This window comes from Ranitomeya imitator, chromosome 3 (assembly GCF_032444005.1).
Source record: "Ranitomeya imitator isolate aRanImi1 chromosome 3, aRanImi1.pri, whole genome shotgun sequence".
Taxonomy (NCBI): Eukaryota; Metazoa; Chordata; class Amphibia; order Anura; family Dendrobatidae; genus Ranitomeya; species Ranitomeya imitator.
In genome coordinates this window covers 244313678-244329342 of record NC_091284.1, presented here as the reverse complement: position 1 = coordinate 244329342, position 15665 = coordinate 244313678, and the positions used below count along the sequence as shown (strand labels likewise).

At 41.8% G+C, this 15665-nt stretch overlaps 1 long non-coding RNA gene across 1 annotated transcript; it reads right to left on the bottom strand.

The window, feature by feature from the left end:
- Positions 1 to 14099: 14099 nt before the first annotated feature.
- On the bottom strand, positions 14100 to 15094 carry LOC138672022 (uncharacterized). The gene is made up of 3 exons (XR_011319532.1): positions 14848 to 15094; positions 14320 to 14377; positions 14100 to 14213 (listed from the first exon to the last, which is right to left on the bottom strand). It is a non-coding gene; the product is annotated as an uncharacterized lncRNA (long non-coding RNA).
- Between the last annotated feature and the right edge of the window lie 571 nt (positions 15095 to 15665).

Genomic DNA, 15665 nt, shown 5'->3' with positions numbered 1-15665 from the left:
TAGGAGAGCTTGTTGCAGACAGAGCGAGCGTTCCACAGAGCTCCCGTTAGTGGGACTGGGGAAGCGGGGGCTGGGTGAATGGGTATAAGGTTAGAGAGGTTACGGAAGTTTGTGCTAGAGCGTGGATGGGAGGTAGAAATGATTGTGGGAATATGGTGAGGAGGACCAGGATTTGGAGAGATATCACCAGCAGTAAGAAGGAGCAGAGAAAGTGTTAGCAGGTGGGAGCAGGAGAGGGCGTGAGGGGGCTGTCTGTGCTTGGAGACAGAGGATTGTATGTTAAGGAACAGTTTGGAGGAGGAGGTGAGGTGGATGGGGAGGATTGAAGAGGAGATGAACAGTTCCTTACTAGGTGTAGGGATCAGGGGAGGTAGCAGAAAGTGAAGGATTATAGGGGTGAAAGTGAAAACAAACAGAAACATTCTTTTCAAAGACTGTGGCCAGTTACCTTCAGTTCCCTTCAGGTTCAATTCAGGTTTTAATTCTACTGTAATCCACACTTTTAACCACTGGGCCAGAGTTGTGGTTCTGTGTCTCCCCCCCAAAAAAAGTGAGATTAAAATTCGCACACAGTGTATATTCTGCTGTTCTGCTAGTGTGTCATATATATCAGGCAGCCACTTTCTGCCACGTTCATAGTTTACTGTTATACCACTGGGCCAGAGTTGTGCTTCTGTGTCTCCCCCCCAAAAAAAGGAGATTAAAATTCGCACACAGTGTATATTCTGCTGTACTGCTAGTGTGTCGTATATATCAGGCAGCCACTTTCTGGCACATTCATAGTTTACTGTTATACCACTGGGCCAGAGTTGTGCTTCTGTGTCTCCCCCCCAAAAAAAGGGAGATTAAAATTAGCACACAGTGTATATTCAGCTGTACTGCTAGTGTGTCGTATATATCAGGCAGCCACTTTCTGGCACGTTCATAGTTTACTGTTATACCACTGGGCCAGAGTTGTGGTTCTGTGTCTCCCCCCCAAAAAAAGGGAGATTAAAATTCGCACACAGTGTATATTCTGCTGTTCTGCTAGTGTGTCATATATATCAGGCAGCCACTTTCTGGCACGTTCATAGTTTACTGTTATACCACTGGGCCAGAGTTGTGGTTCTGTGTCTCCCCCCAAAAAAAGGGAGATTAAAATTCGCACACAGTGTATATTCTGCTGTTCTGCTAGTGTGTCATATATATCAGGCAGCCACTTTCTGCCACGTTCATAGTTTACTGTTATACCACTGGGCCAGAGTTGTGCTTCTGTGTCTCCCCCCCAAAAAAAGGAGATTAAAATTCGCACACAGTGTATATTCTGCTGTACTGCTAGTGTGTCGTATATATCAGGCAGCCACTTTCTGGCACGTTCATAGTTTACTGTTATACCACTGGGCCAGAGTTGTGCTTCTGTGTCTCCCCCCCAAAAAAAGGGAGATTAAAATTCTCACACAGTGTATATTCAGCTGTACTGCTAGTGCGTCGTATATCAGGCAGACACTTTCTGCCACATTCATAGTGTTGTGTTATCCCACTGGGCCAGAGTTAGGCTACGTTCACATTAGCGTTGCGCGCCGGTGCGTCGGCGACGCAACGGCGACGCAACGCGCGACGCACCAAAAACGAGCGCAAAAACGCTGCGTTTTGCGACGCGTGCGTCGTTTTTTGACGAAAATCGGACGCACGAAAAATGCAACTTGTTGCATTTTCGTGCGTCCGACGCTAGCGTCGAAAACGACGCACATGTCGAAAAACGCTAACAAAAAAACGCACGCGTCCCCTATGTTAAACATAGGGGCGCGTCGCCGCTGCGTCACCGCTGCGTCGCCGACGCAACAGCGACGCACATTAGCGTAACGCTAATGTGAACGTAGCCTTAGGGTTCAGTGTCTCCCCCCAAAAGTGAGATAGTAATTCTCACACAGTTTATATTCTGCTGTACTGCTAGTGCGTCGTATATCAGGCAGACACTTTCTGCCACGTTCATAGTGTTGTGTTATCCCACAGGGCCAGAGTTAGGGTTCAGTGTCTCCCCCCCAAAAATGGAGATTCAAATTCGCACACAGTGTATATTCTTCTGTACTGCTAGTGCGTCGTATATCAGGCAGACACTTTCTTCCACGTTCATAGTGTTGTGTTATACCACAGGGCCAGAGTTGGGGGTTCTGTGTCTCCCCCCAAAAGCAAGTCATCTTTCAGGCAAGCTACGTGTCAGCAGGGGAAGGTGGGGCAAAAGAATGTGAAATCCATGATTGGTTAAATTAAATGAAGGTTAGATCATCAACATTTTTGGTAGCCAGACGTGTCCTTTTTTCGGTCAGTATTGAACCAGCAGCACTGAACACTCTTTCTGAAAGCACACTGACAGCAGGGCAATCGAGGTTCTGTAATCCATATTCTGGCAATTCAGGCCAGGTGTCTAGTTTAGATGCCCAGTAATCAAAGGGGAATGACCTGAGAGGGAGAACATCGATAAGGGCGGAAAAGTAGTTTGTAACCATACTGCACAAATGCTGTCTCCTGTCACTTTGAATCGATGCAGCTGTCCCTGTCGTGTCAGCGGTCATTGCGAAATCATTCCACAACCTTGTCGTAAAACCCCTCTGTCCAACGCCACTTCGGATTTCTGCACCTCTAGCACCTCTGCCATGTTGCCCCCTGCAGCTCGTGTGAGAACCATCACCGGCGCTGTGTGCTGGGAATGCCTGAACCAAACGGTCTACAAGAGTTGCTTGTTTGGTAGCCAATATTTGACCTAGGTTCTCATGTGGCATGATATTTTGCAGTTTTCCTTTATATCTTGTATCCAGGAGGCAGGCCAACCGGTTGTCGTCATCGGTCATCATTTAAAAAATGTGGGGGTCCCTTTTTAGGTTACGCAAGGCATACTCAGCCATGTGGGCCAATGTTCCAGGTGTGAATTAACTGTTTCTGCTGGGTTGAGGCCCACTTTCTTGCAAATCAACATCACAAGTGTCCCGCAATAAACCTGTACCAGACCTTGCAATGCCACCAGTTTCTATTGCCACCTGAGAATCATCCTCCTCCCATACATATTCATCCCCATCATCCTCCTCCTCATCCTCTTCGTCCGCCAATTCATCCTGTACAGTTCCCTGAGCAGACAATGGCTGACTGTTATCAAGGCTTCCCTCCTCCTCGGCTGCAGACGCCTGCTCCTTAATGTGCATCAAACTTTGCATCAGCAGACGCATAAGTGGGATGTTAATGCTTATGATGGCGTCGACCACTGCACACCAGACAACTCCATGTCTGCCATCCAAGTGCCTGCCCGTGTATCCTCCCACAAAATTATAACAGCACGCCTCTGTTCGCACAGCCTCTGAATCATGTGCAGTGTGGAGTTCCACCTTGTTGCAACGTCGATTATTAGGTGGTGCTGGGAAAGATTCAGCGATCGCTGATGATTCAGCATACGGCTGGAGTGTATGGGCACCCGGCGGATGTGCGAGCAAAGTCTTCGCACCTTCAGGAGCAGGGCTGGTAACTCTGGATAATTTTTGAGGAAGCCCTGCACCACCAGGTTAAAGGTGTGAGCCAGGCAAGGTATGTGTTTCAGTTCTGAAAGGGCTATGGCAGCCATAAAATTCCTTCCGTTATCACTGAATACCTTGCCTGCCTCAAGATGTACACTGCCCAGTCATGACTGAGTTTGTTGCTGCAAGTACTCCACCAGTACTTCCGCGGTGTGTCTGTTGTCGCCCAAACACTTCATTTGCAACACAGCCTGCTGACGCTTACCGCTAGCTGTTCGATAATGGGACACCCCGTGTGCAACACTGGCAGCTGCGGATGGAGTGGTAGGGCGATTGCGCTCTGTGCACGAGCTTTCGCTTCTGGAGGAGGAGGAGGAGTTGCGAACGCCGTATGCCAACTTTTTCCTGAGACTGTGGGATAGGCTGAACTGTCGCACTATGGTTGCCCCCTGTGGACCCTGCATCCTACACATTAACCCAGTGCGCCGTGATGGACATGTAACGTCCCTGGCCATGCCTACTGGTCCATGCATCTGTTGTGAGGTGCACCTTTCCACTGACTGATTGCCTCAAGGCATGGACAATGCGGTCTTTGACATGCTGGTGGAGGGCTGGGATGGCTTTTCTCGCAAAGAAATGTCAACTGGGTAGATCATAGCGTGGTACTGCGTGGGCCATCAGGTCTTTGAAAGCTTCGCTTTCAACCAAACGGTAGGGCATCATCTGTAATGAGATTAGTATAGCAATGTGGGCATTCAAATCCTGTGTACGCGGATGAGAGGATGAGTACTTTCTTTTCCTAACGAGAGTCTCTTGTAGGGTGAGCTGGACTGGAGAGCTGCATATGGCGGAACTAGCGGTGGTGGTGGTGGTGGACATGGCGGATTGAGAGAGAGTTTGTTATGGTATTCTTGTTGTTGCCCAACATAGAGTCTTTCCTACCAATAACCTTGTGATTCCCTGACTGCTTTGGCCTTACGACGATACCTCCACATTTGCTGGTGGTGGTGTCCTAACCGGTGGGCTTACAGTGAGGGAAGCAATGTAGCATTGCTGACTACCTTCACTCCGAGCAGGTGAACCAACGGTACGGGACGTTTCGTAGTTAGTCCAGGCTTGCAAGTGCATGGTGTTTAAAGGTCTAAGCATGCACGTTGTATTTACATTTTGAAGATTCTTCTCTCTGCTAAAGGTCTTGGAGCATTTCTTACAGATAACTTTTGACTGATCATTCTGATCTTGGTGAAAAAATTGCTACGCTACACTCTTCCTACTATCGAAAACCTTTTCAGGCATTGTGCGCTGTGCTACTTTCACCGAATGACCACGCTCTCCTAACACTGTGTTTGTTTTTCGCAAACATTTTTGGCCTGATACGGGCCTGCCAGATGACAGCTGTTGCAATGAAGATGGCTGATGCGGATCATCCTCCTCCGCTTCTGAGCTAGTGGCAGCGGCACCCTCTTCCCCCAATGGCTGCCAATCTGGGTCAACAACTGGGTCATCTATCACCTCCTCCTCAATGTCATGTGCACCTTCCTCAGTGTCACCGTGTAAGGTGCTATAGCGTTCGGGACAGGGCACCAGAGTCTCATCAGGGTCACATTCTGGCTCAGTAAACTGCGAGGGCAATGTAGTGATCACAGTCAATGGAACAGCATCACAATCTAGCTGTGGCTATGCATCAGTGCACTCCATGTCCTATTCTTCTTGTAATTGGCAGTGTACAATTTCCCTTTCGAACCCAGGCACGGTATGTGTAAAGAGCTTCATGGAGTAACCTGTAGTGTCGCCTGCTGCATCCTTCACTTTTGGTTTGGGAGAAGGACACAAGGAAACGTCTTTTTCCTGACCGGGAGCATCCACTGACGACTGGCTGCTCTTACATTTCGAACTTTGGGAAGAGGAGGCGAAAGAGCTAGAGGGTGAGTCAGCAAGGAAAGACAACACTTTTTCCTGCTTCTCCGGCTTTAAAAGCTGTTTTCCTACTCCCAGGGAAGGGAGCCTTCGAGGCCTTGTGTAGCCAGACAATGACGCAGGCTGAACACCTCCAGCCTTAGGTGCTACTGTGCTTTTGCCATTACCATGAGATTCAACACCACCAGCACCATCAGTACCAGCTGGCAACCCCCGCCCACGGCCTCTTCCACCAGACTTCCTCATTTTTTTTGGGGAGACACTGAACCACAACTCATATTACACCGTCGTAATATGAGGGTCCCTGTGCCAGTACCGCCGCCCACGAGAGAGTGTTCCCCCCCCCCCAGATTGAACTGTGCTCTACCACTTGCAATACTACCTCTCCTAGCTCCACCACTGTGTAGTCTGTGCGGGTAAAACCTGAAATGGCACTGCCAATTCGAATTATTTGAAATGATAGATGATAGCTAAAATATACAGGGGCCCTGGACTCCATTTAATACTTTGCGCCTACTACCACTGTCTTTATTATTTGAGTGTAATAACGGTGTCTGCCGCTGCATCTTTTTTTTCCGTCACTGAACAAAGCTGAACTTCAACTGTTGTCCCGTTTCAAATATTAAACTGCATTTGCCCTACTTGTTGGGCTGGGGCCTACTAACAGTGTCTGCCGCTCCTTGGTGTTCTCCTGGTTTATTTTTCTTGCGCTTCAATCTTCAGGCTTTCGTTTAAATATTTTTTATATTAAACTGCATTTGGCCTACGTGTTGGGTTGGGCCTAGTAACATTGTTTGCTGCCGCCTCTTGTTTTCCCCTACTAAACAAAGCTGAGCTTGAAGCTTCAAGCTTTCGGCCTGTAACAACAATATGAAACTACATTTGGCCTAGTTCTTGGTTTGGGCCTAGTAACATTGTCTGCTGCTGCCTCTTGTTATCCTCTACTACACAAAGCTGAGCTTCAATCTTCAGGCTTTCGGCCTATATTTAGAATATGAAACTGCATTTGGCCTACTTGTTTGGTTGGGCCTACTAACGGTGTCTGCCGCTGATTGCTGTTCTCCTCCACTGAACAAACCAATGCCGCCTGTTTACTCCTGTTACCAATTTTTAACAGCTTTTAGCCTACTTTTTTTATTTTGGGCCTATATCTGTGTTTCCTCCTCATTCCTGCCCATTGCCCAGCCACTGCTAGATGAGTCTGCTGGTACATTGACACAGACCACTACATTCCCCTTGCACTCTACACAGCCAGAATCTGACCCTGCTGAAACTCAGGTTCCCCTTCCCGCATACTATACCACCTTACATGGGGACAAAGAGGAAGATGCAGATGAAAGTGCAGGTTCATTCAACAGGTGGGGGGGCATACTCATTGGCGACGTCACTGGCACAGGGCCCCTCATAGTACGCAAAAGTGTCTCTGCCGGTGGGAGGCGCCCACGCCGTCAATCACAACGCCATACTTTGAGGGGCCCTGTGCCAGTGGCAATGCGAACGAGTGTGCCCCCCTGCTTGCTCAGGATCACAGCACTTGCAAAGTTGAAATACTTACCTCTCCCTGCTCCACCGCCGTGATGTATTCCACATTTCCTGGGCCCAAGAAAAAATTGAGCCAGCCCTCCCCCCCCCCACAACTTTAACCAAATGACCCCCAATTTTCAATACCTAACTATTATTATAAGGTTAATTAAGATTGACAAGCTTAAGTAACAAGAATTGATGTTTTTTACATTAAAATGGGCTCTGTAGGTGTTTTTCTGTCCTCCACTCACTGCCGACTTTTATTCCCCATTGACTTGCATTGGGTTTCGTGTTTCAGTCGGCCCCCCGACTTTTCGCAATGATCGGCCGATTTCACCCGACCCGACTTTTGACAAAGTCGATTTTCGCGACTTTTTCGATCCTAAAAAAGTAAAAGTTGCTCAACCCTAATTATTACGCCTACTGCGTATTAGGATAGGATCTTGGAGATGGGAATACCCCTTTAAACTTCATTAGTATATTTTCTTTTGTCGATATTTTCAAAACTTTGCTAATCTGCGCTTATTAATAATTGCTCTGAGCATGGAAATTAGGTATAATTATGTTTTGTTTTTATACCATGTTACTTTACCTTACCAGTGTTTTTCGATCCGTCAGTTACGATTTGACTGATATACATCATGTCAGAGCAAATTCCAGAATTATTAAAATGAAAGTGTCAACATTGTAAATGTTGAGTTTTTTCCCTAAACTGGATGCATATGTCATTACAAAGTTTAAAAATGTATGAAAAGCTTATAATTTTACTTTAGTAAACTTCAAAACATCTCAATAAAAGACCTAAACACACTGAAGCAGCAAGCTTTGCAAAACCCAAAATTTGTGTCAGTCTCAAAACTTTTGTAGGTTAATGGCAGAAAACAGGAATAACATGACTCAACTAAACTCTTGTCCGTCATGTTGAAAGAACCAAAATTTCCTACATAAATTACCTGTTAAAGGACCTGCAGGTGCTGTATCCTGCCTCACCTGGGCAGAGCCAACTTCTACAGAGAAATCCTGCAAATCACAGTCATGGCTTACACACATGGCCATGTTTTTGGTGCAATCTGACAAAACATCAGATTGTTGTTTTTGGAGGCTGTACAAGTTCGATTTTTTTCTTTTGACCAAGCCAGTTGGAGGAAAAAAATCACTGCTTGCCCTAGCTTGATCCGATTATCGGATCGCACTCAGCCATGCAAGTCAATGAGTCCATAGAATCCATCAGTTTAATTTCTACAGACTGACAAAATGGAGAAGATGGAGAAATTGTTCTCTGCATCTTCTCCTCATCTGAGAGAACTGGATCACACTAGGCTCACACTTTGATTAAACGCTGATCAGAGTTTGATTTGCATAATTGACAATTTGAGAATATACGATGGTGAGACCCTAGCCTTAGTACAATCAGTTAATCTGGTTGCTGACCATTCCACAGGCTGAGAAAAGAAGCTACATGGGAAAACTTAAAAAAAAAAACTTGGAAAATAGCTGAAAAAAAGTACAAATTGTAGCAAGTTGTTCATTGCAAAGAAACTGGGTTACAGATATGCCATTATATTCCTATTGTCAGATTTGCCTATCCTGGATATCCTCCAAATGCTCTTGTGATCCTCATGATTGTGTCTGCAACCACTGAATCTGGGTGTATTATTAGATGTCTGAAAGCAAGAAGCGATGCAAAGGTGAACCTTAGTAGTGTATAATAGCCAGGTTTCGTCAAACTCAATCTGACAGGTGCCCCGCCCCTATCAAAGTGTATCAAAGTGTGTAACCCCTCCCCTCCCCTTGTTTGACGGCTGGACCCCTCCCCTCCCCTTGTCTGACGGCTGGTATCCAGCTGTCCCTCCTTGTTTGATTTCCCCTTTTGATATAGTTTAATATAGTTTAATTTGTTGTAGTTTTGATATTATTCCCGTATTTTGTGGAATAACACATGTTTATAATTATAGCCTAGTCGTGTATTTATTTTACACGTGGTTTATAACACCTTTTTCATTTGTTTTATAATAGATTTTATACGTAGCCCCGAGTTTGATTCTGTAAGCTTTTGTTTTATTCACAGTGTATCCATATAGTGAATAGGTCTGATGTTTCTGTATGCAATCCTACAGCCTGTTATGTGAAAAGTATTCTCAAACACTAACTAAATGGTGAACATTACCTAAATTAGGTTAACTGTGGGTCAGCGGCTTATAGCACCTAGGTCAAGCAATTGTTGTTGTATTTGCGTACCCCATAAATGTTTATTCTCACAAACAGAAAAGTTATTGTGTCCTGAAGATGGCATCTGAGGTTATTTGTTTTTTGTATTAGCTATCTCAGAAAACAGCTGTGTTATCTGAGGGTCAGATATTTTTGTACAAACTCATGCTGTTTGGTGATCTTTGTGAAGCAGAACTTTGTTTTATAACACATTTGTACTTGTATTGTACCTGAATTGATATTTGCTTTCTCTTTTTTGTGTCCTGAAGATGGCATCTGCAAAGTTATTTGTTATCTACTGAGGCCATTGCAAGTTGTGTTTATTCACATTGTAGCAGGTTTTATCCTTGTGGCTGCCTTATATACACAGAAGAGATATGCACCAATGTCACAACACAAGTTATAATATGAGCCAATGTTACAACACAAGTAAGAAGCGTCGTGTTTTATACGAATAAAAGTCATTTAGGACTTATGTTATCATGTTTTTGCACTTTATTAATATGCAGGCCACATAGGTCAGTGATTTTTGCACTTTATTAACATACAACACACAAGAAATAGACATTTAGAACTTATTTATGATTAATATGCGATTATTAGGCATTTAGGACTTATGTTATCATGTTTTTGCACTTTATTAATATGCTGACCACATAGGTCAAGGATTTTTGCACTTTATTAATATGCGGTCCACATAGGTCAGTGATTTTTGCACTTTATTAACATACCACACAAGAAATAGACATTTAGAACTTATTTATGATTAATATGCGATTATTAGGCATTTAGGACTTATGTTATCATGTTTTTGCACTTTATTAATATGCGGTTATTAGTCATTTAGGACTTATGTTATCATGTTTTTGCACTTTATTAATATGCTGACCACATAGGTCAGGGATTTTTTGTACTTTATTAATATGCGGACCACAAACACTTCTGCACCCACGGGCACTTCTCAACCAACCATGCATCCGGTACTCATCAGTCACTGTGAAATAATGCAAAAATACATCTGTGCGCGGCTGTCGGCATCAACATTGTGCTATTATAAGTTTATGGTTCTGTAAAGAACACGCAACACATACAGAACTCACACACACACACAAATACACACAGCACACAACACGCACACATTTCTCAAAATGCCATACACTTCAGAATATATTTGCAATTCACTACGCATGTAACACATATTTCTTCGCCCCACACGCATTTAACAGTCTTTCATATGTATCGCAGAAAGATTTTAGTTCCAACTGCGGGTCAGCGGCTTAAAGAAAAGTTATTGTGGCCTTGATTCTGGGGTAACACATGTTTATAAATATAACCTAGTCGTGTATTTATTTTACACATGGTTTATAACACATTTCATTTGTTTTTGTTGTTTGATTGTCATGTAAGAAGCGTTGTGTTTTATACGAATATAAAAGTGACACATTCCCATATATTATTACAGCTTTCATTAATTCTACATTATTTTAGCACATATTAATTTTACACTATTAATTTTACAGGAGCCTGTGCTGCCTATAATTTGACTCCTTTTTATACAAAGACATCTAACATATACAGACTTTTAATATTTTTGTGTAAAATCGCGGTCAGACAGGCACAAACACACACACACACAAATACACACAGCACACAACACGCACACATTTCTCAAAATGCCATACACTTCAGAATATATTTGCAATTCACTACGCATGTAACACATATTTCTTCGCCCCACACGCATTTAACAGTCTTTCATATGTATCGCAGAAAGATTTTAGTTCCAACTGCGGGTCAGCGGCTTAAAGAAAAGTTATTGTGGCCTTGATTCTGGGGTAACACATGTTTATAAATATAGCCTAGTCGTGTATTTATTTTACACATGGTTTATAACACATTTCATTTGTTTTTTGTTGTTTGATTGTCATGTAAGAAGCGTTGTGTTTTATACGAATATAAAAGTGACACATTCCCATATATTATTACAGCTTTCATTAATTCTACATTATTTTAGCACATATTAATTTTACACTATTAATTTTACAGGAGCCTGTGCTGCCTATAATTTGACTCCTTTTTATACAAAGACATCTAACATATACAGACTTTTAATATTTTTGTGTAAAATCGCGGTCAGACAGGCACAAACACACACACACACACACACACACGCACACAACACAGAACCACACACAACAAACACACAGAACCCACACACACACACACACACACAAGAAATAGACATTTAGGACTTATTTATGTTATTATCTTTATGCACTTTGAATGTGCTGTCTATAATTTGACTCTATCCTTGTTTTGATGAAAATAACTGGACATACATAAGAAACCGGGCAATATATCTTTATAGAAATAACACTTCTGCACTCTTTGTGTATTTCTATCAGTTTTATTCAGGCATTTATAACACAACATGTTTGATATTGGTAATTTGATTCTGGGAACACATTTTAAGTTACTGCTGCACATGTATTACTGTTTTTCTTGTTTTTTTGTGTAAAATTTCGTTGTTGGCTTACAAAGACATTTCTTTGAGAAATGTGTAGCATAACCAATTACCCATCACGGCCACTAGATGGCAGAATATCATATTAATTATTCTGGGATAACATTTCTCTTTGGGCATTTCTATCAGTTTTATTTATGCTTTTATAACACAACATGTCTGCTATTGTTAATTTGATTCGGGGATAACACATGTTTATAAAAATAACGCTATAGCAAGCGGTAATGTCAAATTCTGAAAATAGCCATTTTATATTGAATTACTAACATTTTTCTATTTTAGCGCTGACACAGCCACATATATTATTCCAGCTTTCTTTAATTCTGCATTATTTTATCACATGATGAAAATAGTCATTTTATATTGAATTACTGCAGCTCGCGGCGCGTTACCACTGGACTCGTTTCTCAATTAATTTCCCAGCTGACGACGCTATCTATAATTCTGCGTATACCTTAGGCGTGTATTTACATGACAGTGTAATTATTTCTCACAATAAAACAACAGCTCAAATTTTAAGTTAGCTAACAGCATAATGATGACAAATGCATCTTTGCGGAATCTGATAACGACACGCTGAACAAAGGACGGAGCCTGACAAATACACACAACACACAACACGCACATATTATGAAAAATGACAACCATTGTATGTGATTTAAAAGACTTTAGTTAGATTTATCAGGGGTGATTTAGTTTGAAAGCACGCAACTCCTCGGTAATGTCATGTGTTGGACACGCATTTAACAGTCTTTCATATGTATCGCAGAAAGATTTTAGTTCCATCTGTGCGAGTTTGCTTTGAGCGTACTGCGCAGACATGTCAGTAAACATTTTGACATGGTCAGCATCCCACGAAGGACGACCTGTGTAAGGTGTATGTACAGCAACTTTCTGCTTTCTACCTACACGGCGTCGGGATACGGTTCGTTTCTTTAGAGGTAATACAGGGGCAAAAACGCTAGAAAAGTCTGCAAGAGCAGTATCTGCAGATTGCACAGTCTGGCACACAGGTATATTGAGGGGCTCTGTGGGTGACCACATACCCTCGGAGAGCTGTTCAATTTCTCTGTTTTCAGGCGTAACTTGGGGTATGGCGCTTGTGCTATTGGCGGGCCGAGTTATGCGGGGCCTAGCGTTCGGCGCTGCACGTTTCTCTCTTGAAACGTTCGTATATTTCTGATGTGAAATCTTGGGGCTTGGATTCCCGGGTTGTTTTGGTGCAGCGTAGCATTCATCACGATCCACAACACAGATGGGCGAGAGAGATGTTGTTCGCACCGCCGTATTAGCTCTTTGTGGTTGATTCTCTTCAGTGTCGTAATTACGCCGGTGCAAAACTCGTTGTTGAAGAGGCGACGTATCTAAAAGAAAAGATACAAGTGGCGGTTAGCCGCGAAACGGCGCAAAATTGGAAAAGCTAAACGGCGACGCATAGCTATGATCATACGTAATATTTGAAAAGTTAATGGGGACAGGTAACCATGAAATCATTGTAACAATATTTACATAAACCTGTATAGAGCAGTCCAGATATATACTTACAAGTATGAAGCGGGAATTGTCCCACATCAGCTCCTGGTTTAACGGGAGGCGCAATGCTCAAACTCGCAGAGGCGGGAATATTCTCTTTTTCAAGCTGTATTTTCCGGGCAACTAGATTAGCGGGTGTAAGTAAAAATATAACGATTAGCGAACACAGAATTGATTTTCTACACAAAACTGCAGCGGTGAGAAGAATATATATATATATATATATATATATATATATATATATTCAAAAATGAATTTTCTGACAGTTAGCTAGCAGCTGTAAGTAAATATGAGTATTACACAAAAGTGAGAATCGACTGTATTTCAAGTGAACAGATACCTTTTCTATTCTTGAAACATCGGCGTAACGAGTTGCCGCGTCTTTTAGGCGCATCGGGTTTCGCTGAAGTTGCAGGGTTCTTGACATCTATGATCTCCACGTCTGAACCCAGCGTATCGCGTGGTTCGGGAACACACCAGTTTTCAGCCATAGCGTCAGATGTCTACGTGTCAGTATCTGTATGAGAAATTGCGCGTAGTTCGTGTTTACATACAAAGGATTAAAGCAACTGATATAGTATAATATAGTTTTACGGTATAAACATATTTGCGGTGTAAATTAATATAGCAAGACTTATGCCGCTATATATTAATAATTCAGTATTATATTGATGGCTACCGCTATTATTTGTTTTATTAATTTAATCATATATTTATTATGCCATAATTTGTGTAATACAATAGTTAATAGATGCTATAGTTTTACGCCATAAACAGTATATATTAACATAGATAATATATATATATATATATATTTAGCTTTCTTACATGTGATACATGAAAGATAAATATCTTTGTACCGTGTTACAATGACATTTTTCCCTATCTAAAAGCAAAAAGGTGCTCCTAATTACCCATGATGAGATGAAGAGCAGGCCCATTATCGGCTATCGGCGCCACGGCTTCAATGCGCGCATAATTCTGCGTTATGAAATTATTGCGCCAATCGGGCGACATACACGGCTCTTAAATAAGAAAGAATGCATGAATATATAATTAATATAATTTACTTATAATATAATGACACAATCAGAATGAGTCAATACTCTGTACATTATACGCGTATAATACCTAATTGTGTGCTTGCAAGAAGGGGGCTGCATTGCTCGCGAGGGTATTGGGCTTCCATCTTAAATAAATAGGGGATAAGTTTTATCTATAACTGCGCCGCCAATAAATACAGTTTAAAACTACGTTACAAAAATATGCTTTACAGGCATTGATAATATTAGACCGCAAATAAAACAGTAAACACCTACTTTTCAGAGAGTAGCGCAACTGTTCAGAGAGAAATTACCACCCACCGTGAACACACCTACAGGAAACAGCATTATACGGCACCCGTGACTAATTGCGCGCACATGTCAGATAACAATGGTTGTTATGCCCCATCCATAAGCCTTTCTATATTAATTATGTCCCACAAATATTGCTTATACAGTAAAAAACTATATTATACATCGCTACTAAATATGCAGTTAGCTGCCAGTATAACACTAACTTATTAAACAAATAACATCCTTAATTATGGTTTAGAGATGCATAGTTAAATATAATTATGCATTTGCGAATAATAACACAACTGTCTTATATACTTACATTTAGAATAGCTCTGCTTTTTATCCTAGTCGGACTTCTGGTGGATGTCTGTTGTACTGTAGTGGGACAGGCAGCTGTATTTATCCTGAGTGTCAGAAAGCAACTCAGGTGTTAACACCCAGAAACACACCCAGTTACGCCACATCACACGCCTTCTGTTAACACCCAGAACACAGTCATACATGCAATTAATGCATGTATTAACTCGGTATTATACGCGTATAATGTACAGAGTATTGACTCATTCTGATTGTGTCATTATATTATAAGTAAATTATATTAATTATATATTCATGCATTCTTTCTTATTTAAGAGCCGTGTATGTCGCCCGATTGGCGCAATAATTTCATAACGCAGAATTATGCGCGCATTGAAGCCGTGGCGCCGATAGCCGATAATGGGCCTGCTCTTCATCTCATCATGGGTAATTAGGAGCACCTTTTTGCTTTTAGATAGGGAAAAATGTCATTGTAACACGGTACAAAGATATTTATCTTTCATGTATCACATGTAAGAAAGCTAAATATATATATATATATATATTATCTATGTTAATATATACTGTTTATGGCGTAAAACTATAGCATCTATTAACTATTGTATTACACAAATTATGGCATAATAAATATATGATTAAATTAATAAAACAAATAATAGCGGTAGCCATCAATATAATACTGAATTATTAATATATAGCGGCATAAGTCTTGCTATATTAATTTACACCGCAAATATGTTTATACCGTAAAACTATATTATACTATATCAGTTGCTTTAATCCTTTGTATGTAAACACGAACTACGCGCAATTTCTCAT